The sequence below is a fragment of the Silurus meridionalis genome, chromosome 2 (genome assembly GCF_014805685.1).
Source record: "Silurus meridionalis isolate SWU-2019-XX chromosome 2, ASM1480568v1, whole genome shotgun sequence".
NCBI classification, from domain to species: Eukaryota; Metazoa; Chordata; class Actinopteri; order Siluriformes; family Siluridae; genus Silurus; species Silurus meridionalis.
This window is the reverse complement of record NC_060885.1, coordinates 28,288,632-28,302,065: the sequence shown is the minus strand read 5'-3', so window position 1 is coordinate 28,302,065 and position 13,434 is coordinate 28,288,632. Positions and strand designations below refer to the sequence as shown.

The following is a 13,434-nucleotide window of genomic DNA, read 5'->3' as shown; positions in this document are numbered from 1 at the left end:
GCCAGATCTGTCTCAACACAATATATTTTAAAGGTCTACTGAGACTTTGAAATCCTTCAAGCACTTTATCCAAACAAGTGTGTGCCTTTCCTAATCATGTGCTAATCAACTTCGAGTGCCACAGTTAGACTCCAGGTTAGTTCATTCATCTAAACATGCTTTGGTGGTGTGAAAATGATCGGGCTTCAACACACTATTGTCATTGACCGTTTTCCTGTAACAGCACACCCAACATTTTTACATACATAACTGATTAGTAATCAATAAACAAATCATTACTGGTCTGTCCATTGTGTTTTTGAATTGCAATTGAAAAACTAAATCCAACTTATGATGCCTTTATTCCTTTTTGATATAACATTGAAAGCAGAACAAAGAAAATGGCTTTTATTGTTTGAGCACACAAAAGAGAAAATTATAATTTTCTCTATTCGTTTAATCACACAGTGTTTTAATAAAAAAGAATTCACTATCAATTATGATCATTGACCTAAAGTGCACAATTTTTCCACTATAAAATCCAGTCCTAAACTGGAAGTAAAAGGGCATTTCACAGGTGCTCTTTTATTAGGGAAAAATAACAACTCAGGATTGCCATAAATGATACTAGTTAAACATATTAAAAAAATCACAGAAAAAGCTATAACAGTTTGGGGAGGGGGTTTCAGGGGCAAATCATTTAGTGCTGCAATAAAACAGTTTCAACAGTTATTTCATTGTTTGTTTTTGATTTTCAAAATAAACAAATGAAAGCAACGCACACAGTCATCCCTTTCTTAATCGTTTTAAATTATTTCTCTAAACAAGCAGCGGAAGGAACAGTGCTAGCATGCTCATATACTCGTTCACCCCTGCAACTTTTCCATTTAATATTAATAACAGAGCCTAAAAAGGCGTGGATTTTATTTAATGACAAAAACATACTATGAACTGAAGAATGCTAAACTAAAACCCTTTTTGTTTAATTATGTGCAAGGATTTAGTTTTGTTTAGAATAATGAAAGAGAAGAGACTGAAAACTTGCTGTGTCTATGACCTTTTCATTCAAAATATCAACATTTAAATTAAAAAGAGCAAATATCTAGAGAAAAGGCAGTTCTAATTTTTGGTAGAAAAACTCTACAAACTTATAATTGCTAGACTGTGAAATATTGGAGTCTACAGTCATGTCATTTGCACTTGGGGTATTTTTTATTTATTTTTTCCGCACAGATGCTAATTAAAGTGAAATATTTTCAGCAAGCAGAGAGGAGTGTAATGGCGGATTAATTCAGGGACCTTAATTTTCTTCAAAATCTGTAAATCTGTTTTCTTTTTTTTAGGTTATTGGTCCTTACAGCCATTAGACATTAGATGCACACCAAATACAAATGGAAGCCTTTCAAGCAAATCACAAGCACAAGCGATCAATCAGGGGGAAGATCAATGGCTGGCTATGACCACCAGCAGAAAAGAAAATTAAGGTTAACAGTAATAAACACAACAAAAAAATATAATTTAAAATGATAAGCATCTGATCAGTGTCAGGTTTGTTGCCATAACTAGCCCCATTAGAGAGCACTGTAAAATTAATCCTTGAACTGCACAGAAATACTTATTTACTCATCATCCTTAGCAAAAAAATAAATAAATAAAAGTTTGTGAATACCACCAGATATTTTATAGATTTTGATCACAATCATGTTTCAGTTGATTTTTATGGAACGGAAATAGCAAAAATAACTTTTGTGTTCACAACTACCAAAAAGGCTACATGTCGATGCATCACTTACTCACACAAACATTTGTAATATCTTTAATATCTATAACATTTATTTGATTTATGTTTGCCACACGCAGCATCCTGAGAACTAACTGAACAGTTATGAAACAGAAACGGCTTAGAGTTTTGCGGTTCTGTGAATGTGTGCGAGACATGGATAGTTGAAATGGCAAAACACAGCAGAGGTAAAGGTGAAAGGGCTCACTGCCAACATGTGTTAATAAGACGGTATCCGAGGCAAGCTGTTCCCTTCAAGTGGAGTGCGCACACACACACACCTCTGCCTATCTACCTGTGTACAGCACTAAACGAGAACTGACAGAACTTTTTTATTATTGGTAATGAAAAAGAATCAAACAAGAGATTATTATTGTGAGTAACTTGTTTATCACCTCAGTGTGCATTGTTAAATTATGCAGTCAGAATATGGGCAACTGAGAGAGTAAACGTTAATGCTCCTTATTCTCAAGCCTGTAAATGAATGCCTTGTCCAGGTCTGTTGCTGTATTGGGCCCTACTGATAGAATAGTAAAATAATGTCAATGTTTAAGATTAATTCAGTTTGGTTTCATCCTAATGAAAGCATCTTATTGAAAAAAACTTGTATGAAGGAGTGTTTTGAGTTCAAAATCCAATAATTGTTTCAGTCTCTGAACTGAATTTTTATCCCGTCTATTTATTTATTTTAATCGATCAACAATGTTAGACTTTTCAAAACTTTCAGCAGAATTAGCGTCCACACAAGTCGGGCTATCCTAAAGTAAGACCGTGAAGTTTCTGATGTGATGCACACATTCATACGAGTAATATTCACTTGAATGTTAACTAACCCCAGTCAAGTATCGCAACACTTCATATTTAACCCATCTCATCATGAGCATCATCCACTCCTTCCCTTTGATCAAATTTTCTTTTTTTCTCTCCAAAATAACAAACTAACTTTTTTATGAGCACTTTTCCTTTAATTGAGGGGGAAAAAAGACTGTGATCAAAAGCTTTCAGCGATGTCACCTCCCTACTTCAGCACAGAGCCAGACATGCATACCAGTGGTGAACAAAGGGCCAAGGACAGGACGAAGAACCCCTACACAGATTCACACAAATGCAATAACTACACACCATCCTAATAAGGCCTCACAGTACGCTCATGGCGATTCAACTATACAGTCCTTCCTATACACAGAGACATACACATAAAACACGCCCAGAGTTCCCCTACCCCTTACATTCACACTTAATCCTTCCAGTTCTTAGAGCCTGGTTCTGTCACTCTCTCTTACTCTCTCTCTTAATTAAGAGAAGAGTAGCACTTGAGAAAACGCCTGTATCTCTGTGAGCGTCGAGAAAAGAGAAGAAAAGGAGAAAAAAAAATGGGGGGAAAAAAAAGCCACAGAGATGATGGAGGAGGTGAGATGGGCATTTTGCTGCCAGAAATGAAAAGAAAAAAATAGTCCAAGAAAACAGAAAAAGAGAGGAAGGTGGCAAGATTGGAATACTGACAGAACAGAACAAATAGAGAGTGAAAAACAAGTGAGAGAGAGAGAGAGAGATGAATTAATTTTGTCCACCACCTCCCGCTGTTCATTCACCTCACTATCAGTCTATCTGCATTTCTCAATAACCATGGCCAAGGTCCGCCTACTTTCACAGAATTTGACCAACATAGAAAATGACCCATCGTGCACGGTCAAAACTCACGTGAGAGAATCGCATTTTCTTAACACTCCTCCAAAATAAAGTCAGAATTTTGTGAATGTCCATTAGTCCTATGACTCCAGAATCTGACTGGTCAGACAGTGTGCATGACTTTGTTTTTATTAATGCGTGTCTTCTAACGCATTATTGTTTCTATAGTAACAACTCGCATACAGGGACCTGTATGGTGAACGTGCCACATAATCTAAGATCAATAAGCAGGTTTTTAAGTATATATACAATTTGTGACTAACTTTAATTGAAGAAGTCCCTAATGGTCAGTTCTACCTGTCAACGCTTCTCAGCATGGGTAAAGCTTCCCGAGAGAGGAGTTTACACTTGAATGAAAAAGAGAGACGCATTAGAAGAGAGAAACGGGCAAGAGAAAAGGTTGACAAACTATAAACTCTTAAAATAAATGAAAGTTCATTCAGTAATAAAAAAATAAATACATTTGTAATCATTGCAAATCTCAGCAGAATAAGCAGAACACCACACTCCAGACATTGGGAAGTTAGTAGCACTCTACTGCACATTGTGCCTCATCACAATTACTTTCATTTGTTGTGTGCTATTCCTTACAGCCCATATTAAACCTAATTACAGCCTGTGCAAAAATAAATAAGCCACAATGTCCACCAGTGTGTTAACATTCTTAGCAAAAAAAAGGCAACTACTCGAAGCAGCTATATCAATCAAGATCTAAATGTCAGTCCACATGCACAACTTGATTCGAGATGCATTTTCCTGCTGGAACTGTATTTACATTAATACACAGACACTCGGGTAATCATTAAACCCACCACAAAGATGAACACTTTCACTGCGATGCATAAGCTTTGTTTTGTACAACTTCTTCCCCTCTATCACTATTTTTTTTCTCTTTTTTTTTTTTATTTACTCGCTGATAAGTGTGTATCACGCTGTCTTCTGGACGCTCACACTCTGCCTGCTGCACTCGTTAAGGTTATCTCCCTCTGTGTGTGTGTGTGTGTGTGTGTGTGTGTGTGTGTGTGTGTGCGTTAGTTATCTACTGGAGATGCTCTGAAACATCCATGATATTAACATCTGTTTATCTACTTATCAGAAGCCATACAAATTCCTTATTTTATAGTCCGGGAACATAACTGCCTGCTCAGTAACTAGTGAATGAGGCAGTTTTACGTTTTATTTCACTTTTATTTCCCTACTCAAAGACAAAAAAATTAAAAACACGACACACACACAACCTATTTCAAAGCCGTTACACCAATCCGTGGTATCTAATGATCAAATCAGATTATTCCTGATCATCTTATCACACTTTATAATAAGTTCCTGATACTGCACACATCACAACATGTAGACAAATTCACAACATGCAAATAAACACAATTATAACAATAAAACATTTGGTGTATGGGATAAAGTCCGTACAACTATATGAAATGCACAGGTGAATGACGTCACTAGGAGCCTCGTCCATTCATGTCATTGTAATATGCTGTTGAATTGGACCTTGTTTTGAATGTAAAATTTCAAAATTACAACTTGTCTTTTCACACTCGTTATAAAGTAGCGCAAGATGGTTGTAGTCATATTTTTAATTCGCTCTTTGTTCGAGTTAAAAACAATCGCGTAATTAAGTTAGCAGAGATGCTAAACATTTTTTCCTCTCACGCCTCAGGTCAGAAGGTAACAGTTTAACGCCTGGTGCGCGCGACTGCACGTAAAAACACACACGAAATTATCCATAACTTTCGGAAATAAGTTCAAAACTAGAATGAAACACGTTAATGTATGTCAATAGACGCTATTTAAGGCTTTAAAGTAAGTTATTTCTTTATTTTTCCGAGACTCACCCGGTAAACGGGAACAGCTGCGCGGCGGATTTCACTCTCCTCTGATCAGCTGCTGATTTGCGCGAGCCTGGGAGCGAGAGCAAGCGCGCGCAGAGAGACGGAAGAATCGGAGGGGCGGCGTCGCGTCCTGCGTAGCGAGAGCGCGCGTAGCGGGAGCGCGCTGTATAGGGTATAGCCTTCGTTACAAAAAAAGTGTCTTACATTGAAGCACTACTGAGAATAAATCAATGTGCCATCAATGTGGTTAAATCCTTTCTTGCACCCGGATGAACTCTCGCGATTTCTCTTAATTATAAACACCATGTGTGCTACAAGGCCTCAAAATGTTTTGGTTTTATATACTGTATATTATATATATATATATATATATATATATATATATATATATATATATATATATATATATATATATATATATGCAATAATTATAAACTAAATGTTTTATATGGCAAAAATGCTTAATGAATACTCTGATGCAATATTATAATAATGTTAACATTATTGCATACATTGATCAGGCAATACTATATGGCCACAAATCAGGCATAACATTATGAGCACCTGCCTAATTTTGTGTTGGTCCACAAAAAATTCTGACCCATCGAGCATTAACTTCATCAGCAATTTGAGCAACAGCAACTCGTCTGTTGGTTCAGATCACAAGGACCAGCATTCGCTCCCCACATGCATCAACGGGCCTCGGCCGCCAACCTTGAATCACTTTTAACAGAGACTGACCACTGTAGACCAGGAACATCCCACAAGAGATGCAGTTTTGGAGATGCTCTGACCCAGTCGTCTAGCCAATTTTGAGAACAAAATGTTGCCACCCAATAAAAGGTGATATGATGAAGAGATAATCAGTGTTATTCACTTCACCGCTCAATGTTATAATGCCATAATGTTATGCCTGTTCAATGTACAAACCCAATAAATATTTGTTTGTATTTTTGCATAATATGTAAATGTAAAATGTTATTAATATGGTCTTATAGCGTGAATCTTCTTGTGGGTATTTGAGCTTGTCCACTTGTGAGCTGCTATATCAGAAAGGCACAGAATGACAAATCGCACAGGACAGCCACAAATATGAACTGCACGTATACAAGATTCAGATTTAAAATGAAAAGGAAAAAAAAAACTAAACAAAAATCTACGACAAATTTTCTATAGAGGATAAAGTACAGCTGTTGGGTGTATAGCCAGCTATTTAGGACACAAGCGCTCTATTTGTCCGGTGGAACTAGTTCATGCTTTCTAATGAAAGAGCTAGAAAACTTGTACTGTCCCACTGAGCAACCAGAACTATCTAATGGCACAGTGTGTTTGTGGATTCTGTGCCACGTGTAAAAATTATGATCAAATTAGTTAGTGAAAAGCATCTCAACACATTCTTGTGATAAATGTCCTTCGCATTCGTTGTAATCATAACGACAATTTTCATTCGATCATGTGCTATGACATTTTTTTTAATGTTTGCTACAGGCAATAGTGATTAGTTGGAAAGCACTTTGTCTTTTCCCCCGGCAATGATATATGACCTACCCATAATCCACTGCACCACTCAAAAACTATATAATGTACAGCTTTGGACACAAGGGATTGATGAGGCTGAGGTGTGTTAATGTGATTGAGTGTTTCCACAATGGTTCTGATGACATGCTGATCACAGAGACCGTGACCCCATCTACAGTTTATCACAAGGGTTTTTTGTGTCACTGTAGCACCAGTAGGTGGCAGAATAGAAAAACTCATCCACTACTTTACCGTTTTAATTTTCGTACTTATTTAACAAATACGTACAAATAAAATGCAATAAAATACAAAACGGTTTAAATCATTTGCTTGTTTTTTTTTATATATAAGCATTAATAACTGCATTGTTTTTTATTATTCGTTGGAATATGCGCAGGAAGGACAAAGATTTGCAAAAAAAAACATTTAATATATAATAAAATATTGGCTGTAACCATACAGTTTATAAAATAAAATATATATATTTAAATTTTAAAAAATATATTTATTTAATGGATTTCACGTGCACTTGTTTGTTTTACACTGACATTTCTGTGGATAATTTAACTATATTTTATAAAACAATAATAATAAAACAAAATAGTAGATTTAGAAACCTTTGTAATAATTATTGTGATTAATAAATAAAAAGTAACTATATTAAATTTTTAGCAGTTACTTTTGTTAATTATTACGTGTTCATGATTTATTTTACATCAGCCTGCATGTGTTGCTGATAAACATTTATTAGGATATTTGGTTTATATATATATTTTTTAAATGCATGTTTTCTACACAATGCATTGTAAGAATTCAAATACAATATTAATTTTGAACATAAAAACAATCATTTATCAAACCACTTAATTATTAATTGCTTGAGTTTTAATTTATATATAATATCTATACTTTTTAAATATATAATAAAATATTTTAAACGATTTTAATTGTAGCATGGTAAATAATACTGTCCAACTGGGAAGTTTTAATCTCGTTAACCCACTGTTCAGATAGAACTGTATGTAATTATTCATAAACTAATAAAAATGGACGCACCACAGACCCAATTCAACATATTCACATGTTCCGGCTTCACAACTGTGTCTAGGGCATTTAAAATGGAGCGTTGAAATTGGCTTTAAGTGCGTGCTTTCAGAACTCAGTGTTCGCTAATCTCTCCCCTGATGAGAGCCCGTCCTCCCTGGTGGTGAAAATAAGACCGAGATCTGTGCTCTGCTCCGATCACGCAGCCTGAAAGCGCTCTGACTCAAGCGAACCCCATTCCTGCTGAACTCTGCTAAAAGCCAGGACGAGAGACGCACTTTAATCTCCTGGCCCTCGGAAACACGCTTCATCATAGTAGGGATTCAAAGTTTGAGCGAGAGACTCGAGCGTGATGTTTCTCAATACCAGATTTGACATTTAAATGCTCGCGGCTTTCAGCGACCTGTTAAAAACTTTTCCTTAGGTTTTTTTTTCCCTCCCAAAAAAACCTAGCGAGCTCCTCGCACCAGTGCCGGAGTGTGACAGGTCAAGATGGAGAAAAGCTGTTTCGAGTGAAGAATGTGCCATTGATTTCTTTTCTAGATGTTTTCAGATTTGGGCCGATAGTGAAAACAAACAAGAACAGCATGTGCTGATGGGACGAAACAAGGCTTAAGCAGGTTAAGACTGAGTTTTTTTTTTTTTTTTTTTTAAGGTTTCCGGTTTTAGAGTCTAAACATCATGATTTGTGCCAGTTGGTTGGCTATACTGTACAACATAGGTATTCGGCATAACCTTGCAATTTGGGGTATGGAGTGTGAGCACTGAAACCTCAGACTGCTACGGCAAATTAATCAAACTGTTGCCACCTTGATTTTCACAAAATACTTTTATAGTTACAGTTGGTTCCCTGGTGGTCTAGTGGTTAGCATGCGGAGCTCTTACCGCTGCGGCCCGGGTTCGATCCCCGGTCAACCCCAGCCACTCTAAGTGCCGGTCCCAAGCCCGGATAAATGGGAAGGGTTGTGTTAGGAGCGGTATCCAGCGTAAAAACGTGCCAAATCAAACATGCGGAGGATCCGCTGTGGCGACCCCTAATGAGAGAAGCTGAAGGAAAGTTTTACTTTTATAGTTTATCAATGATGGAAAACCACACGTTTACCAGACTCTCCTCACATCCCCTCAAGACAAAAGACAAAGACGAAAACCTGAAGATATCAGAAAAGCCCTAAAACTGGAGAATTTTACAATAATAGACATTTCTTAACAAAAAAACGTCATTATACAAGTGCTTACACATTTCTAATATCAGTATACCAACAGCCATAAAGTGAAGTGACGTCTGCATTAACATGTACAAACGATGCCATATCACATAGAAACAAATGGACAGCCAATCAGAACGCAGAGCTGGACAGCAGGACGGAGTGTCACTGTACTTCACCCTGAAGCACTTTAATATTAACTCCTGTTCTCCTGCAGGAAAATGAATTTATTGCAGAAAGTTGTGCCCATATGCCAAACTGTATCCAAAGGGCAAGTGTGGTAGCGAGCAAGACTTTGACCTGGACGGAGTGTCCTATTTTATTATTCTGGCCCTTCTTTTACTCTCACAGTCTCTAAAATTATCCGCAAGTAAAAGAAACAGAGAGACATTGAGGACTAAGCACCGAGTCGACGTGATCCACACCGAATCGCATGTCAGGATGTCGTATGTGACAACCTATACAGCATGCTCTTGATATCTAACCTTTACACTTTAAACAAGCGCCATGTTTCAGTGCCAGAACAACGTGTGTGTGTGTGTGTGTGTGTGTGTGTGTGTGTTTTATCACGGACTGAAAAGTAGCCACAATATCTTTAAGGACCTCTAGTGGCTGACTGCAGTACAACATTTTTAACCATGCCCAGTCACATGTTAGAAAATGGGAAAACCCTGCATTTTATCGTTACATCTCTGTAAATGACCCTTTTTGAGTTTACAAGATCTGTTTGGACTTGACAGAAGAGCCTCATGAATGTGCACCTGCAGCTCTTCACAGCTCTTTAAGTTAAAACATGAATGTAACTTAGTGTTTTAACTCGCAGCACTGACGTTATAACTAACAAACCAACATGAGTGAACACAGTGATGGCATTACGTTAGTTTCACTGAAGGAAGCTGAACTGCTGTTTGCAGTTAGAAGAATACAGGGAGTCCCCGACTTACTATGGAGATGCGTTGCAATACCACCATCATAAGTTGAAAATATTATAAGTCGAGACAAATCCTAGCCTACCAAGGAGTCTTAAAGTATGGTGATTAGTATGGGGTAGTTAACTGTAATTTTTGTATACATTTAACAAATTAATTTAACAAAAGTTAAATGATCCAAAAGGGCGAGTTACTGTGGGTCAAATTGCTAAAGTTAATTTGTTAATAATTAAACAAATTACAGTACATTATTTAGAAAAATAGAGCAATTTACAGTACCGTAATATACATTGATCAGGCATAACATTATGACATCATAACAATGAATAACGCTGATTATCTCTTCATCATGGCACCTGTTAGTGGGTGGGCTATACGTGCTCTGGTTCAGTGTCAGGCAACGTGGATAAAAAAGAAAGAAAAGAGCTAAAACTGGCATTTGAAACACCAAAAACACATTAAAAAAAAAGACAAGACAGAGACAAGTGAAGTCTGTCTACCGCTGACAAGAGTAAGGCATCTACCAAGGCAGGAGACACGTACATCCAGGCGTCCAAATGCAGTGCACGAAAATTACAATGCAGCGCAAACATTAAAACATTTTTAAAATATTTTCGTATTGCTATTGTCATCATAAGATCAAAAATTTCTAAGTTAAACCATTCTTATTTGGGGACTATCTGTAAATGATTTACACTTTGAACAACATTATGCTAATGCCAGCTAGCTAACAAAAATTATACAACTACAGTTAATAACGCTGAGTGTGTGACTCTGCGACTTAAATAGGGGCGTGTCCACCTGATGCATTCTGTGGCTCAATTTATTTCTTTATCTCTTTAAACCTATATTGCAAACTTGCTCAAGATGGCGACGATCAATTCAACTAAATTCAGGCTTCATTGAATGAACTAAAACCCCAAATGAATCTTTAATGTTAGATCAAGTGAATTTCACAGACTGGACCCTGCTTTCTGCGTGACTGGGTGAGTTAGAAAATCATTTCTGTCAGACAGAAATGAAGAGTAGACTCTAGAATAGGAAGAGAGATTCTTTGAGAATCTCTTGCAAAAAAAAGTGAAGGAATGCTTTTGATCTGTTGTGTAGAAGATATTTATTTACAGCATGCCTTATTTCTTTAGTGCAGGCCTCCAAAACCTTCAGAACATTAAAAAGCATTTCCTGGAAAGCTTTTTTTTTTTAATCCCTAAAACTAAAAGATCAGAGCAGTCAGACCAGATGCCATTGCTGCAAATGCATCAAGGAGTTTGAAGGAGCCAACAAGCTGATCTTTGTTACTTTCGGATTGCTTCTGTAGAACAGCTAAATCACAGTTATGTTATGATAAAGCATATCATCAACTCAACATAAATCAACTCACTGCGTACAAGCAACCGGAGATTGTTCATATTCACTGATAGCTAGTGACTTTCGGTGACATGAGAGACGATGACTGTTGGCAATGAGATGTGGGCATGTCCAGAGCCTTACAAAAACGCTCCAAAAAGTGTATGCAAAAATTAAGCCTAACTTTTATGAGACAGTAGAGTGCAGGTGATCAGAGTTATGCTGAAATGCTTGTCTTGCTGAGGTCCCCAAGTGCACACATATACAATAAGGATACTAATCCATATTTCTCTCTCGCCATCACCCTCTCCTCTCTCTCTCTCTCTCAACCAGTGTTCCTGTCCCTCTCCTCAGATACTGCCTGCTTCGTCCCAGCCTGCCTCCGAATGGGGTTCTCTTCCATTGAAGACCACTCTATGCAGCTGGGCATACTATAATCATTAACAGCCAGGGGATCCATTAAATTACAAAACACCACGGAAGCTTTGAGGATGGATTCATAGTACAGCAGGACAGGACATAAATATGAGGACAGGACATTCTTGTTTGCCAGCTTCTGTATATCAATCACATAATATTTGGATAGCTGATACTTTCTGTATTTCTCTGAAAAAAGAATGGCAGAAATAAAAAATAAATAAATACAAAAAAAACAGAAGAATATGCTCTTATGGAATAAATGTTCAAGATAATTACTGCAGCATTAGTGATTTAATTTCCCGTCCTCTCCAGTGCAGTAATGATCAATGCTGTGACGCAAGTAAAGTCCACTACAGACAGTAATAACCCTGAACGGTCCTGCATTTCCTTTCAGATGGGAAAATATTTTTGATAGCCTATTGAAGACCAAAGTATTAACAAGGCCTTGAACCCGAGACTCTTCTGGCTGAGATGACAAGAGGGCACCTGCCATGAATGACTCGCATCACCAGGGGAACCAGAGAGGAGCTTAAGTTGAACCCGATCCCCTGATCACAAGCGTTATCTAGCATTAAAATCAGTGCAAAAGTATTCTAGAGCGATATGTAGTGCTAAATGTCCAGCATTCGTACTTTACATGGCTAGCAATTGAGAGACACTTCTGAAGGAATTTTTCATACATTTCCAGTGGGTTTGTTCCACTGCTAATTGCATAGCAACAAAAAAAATGTCCTGACTGCTTTAACCACTTAAATAGCATTTGATCTGCCATGGCATAACCACAGTGTTCCATCTCAACACGCTTTTAACACTGCTTTTTTAACTACAGTAATGGAACAAGTGGAGCAGAAGCCAATCAAACCACAGAGCTGATTGAAAAAACTCTAAGAAATACTCGATACACAAGACGGTGTCACACGAGGTTTTGCTTAATGGTAATTTTTTACACACTGTAGTCACCAAGCAAGAAGATCTATAATATTTATTTTATTTACATATTTAAAGCAGATGCCCTAATACTGATTTATATAAGATCAATAATAAGAGGACGAGAAAACGGCAAAAATCTATCACAAATCCCAGGCAATCTGCAATATATAATACCCTTCACTTCCAAAGTTTTTTATATAATATTAAAAAGAATTCCTACAAGATATCCCCAAAATAATTCAAAAATATTCAACAAAAATATCTTCACTTCACTACATCATGAAAGTCTTAATAAGCTGCATCCATCTTGTAATTATTAAAATGTCACATTAAGACATTACAATGTCAATAACATTATGTGTAATATTACTTGTCAGCACTAAATGATGCCATTGTAAAGATGACATGGGCCAAACTCTCTCTCTTTCTCTCTCTCTCTCTCGAATGTGAAGACACGTTCTGTAGTTTGGATGATTTTCTGGAAAGTTCTCGTGTCCCTCTATGAACCCTTTTGGTCTGTTACAAAATAAATAAATAAATAAATAAATCGCCCTTATTTACGGCTCTGCTCGAGCGACAGCGTTCACTCGCTCTGGTGTGTTTTGTGTTAAATCGACAAAAGTGCTTTCCATTTCACCATTTCAAAATTATATATACTATTTTTTTTTACGTACAGATATAATTAGCCTAAATCGTTCGTGACGCCTGCGCACATGAACACACATGTCAAACACTTCCCAGCTTTA

General features: G+C 37.0%; 1 protein-coding gene across 5 annotated transcripts in view; it reads right to left on the bottom strand.

Annotated features, from left to right (window-relative positions):
* The window catches only part of esr2b (estrogen receptor 2b), a 56,390-nt gene that overhangs the window by 18,719 nt on the left and 24,237 nt on the right, over positions 1–13,434 (bottom strand). The window contains exon 1 of one of the 5 annotated variants that reach the window (XM_046865548.1): positions 5,299–5,422. The exons of 3 other annotated variants lie outside the window; for them this stretch is intronic. The gene's annotated coding sequence lies outside the window, so the exon portion shown is untranslated. Of the gene's footprint in view, positions 1–5,298; positions 5,423–13,434 lie in introns of those variants that run through there. One more of the 5 variants, XM_046865581.1, reaches the window with a different exon arrangement.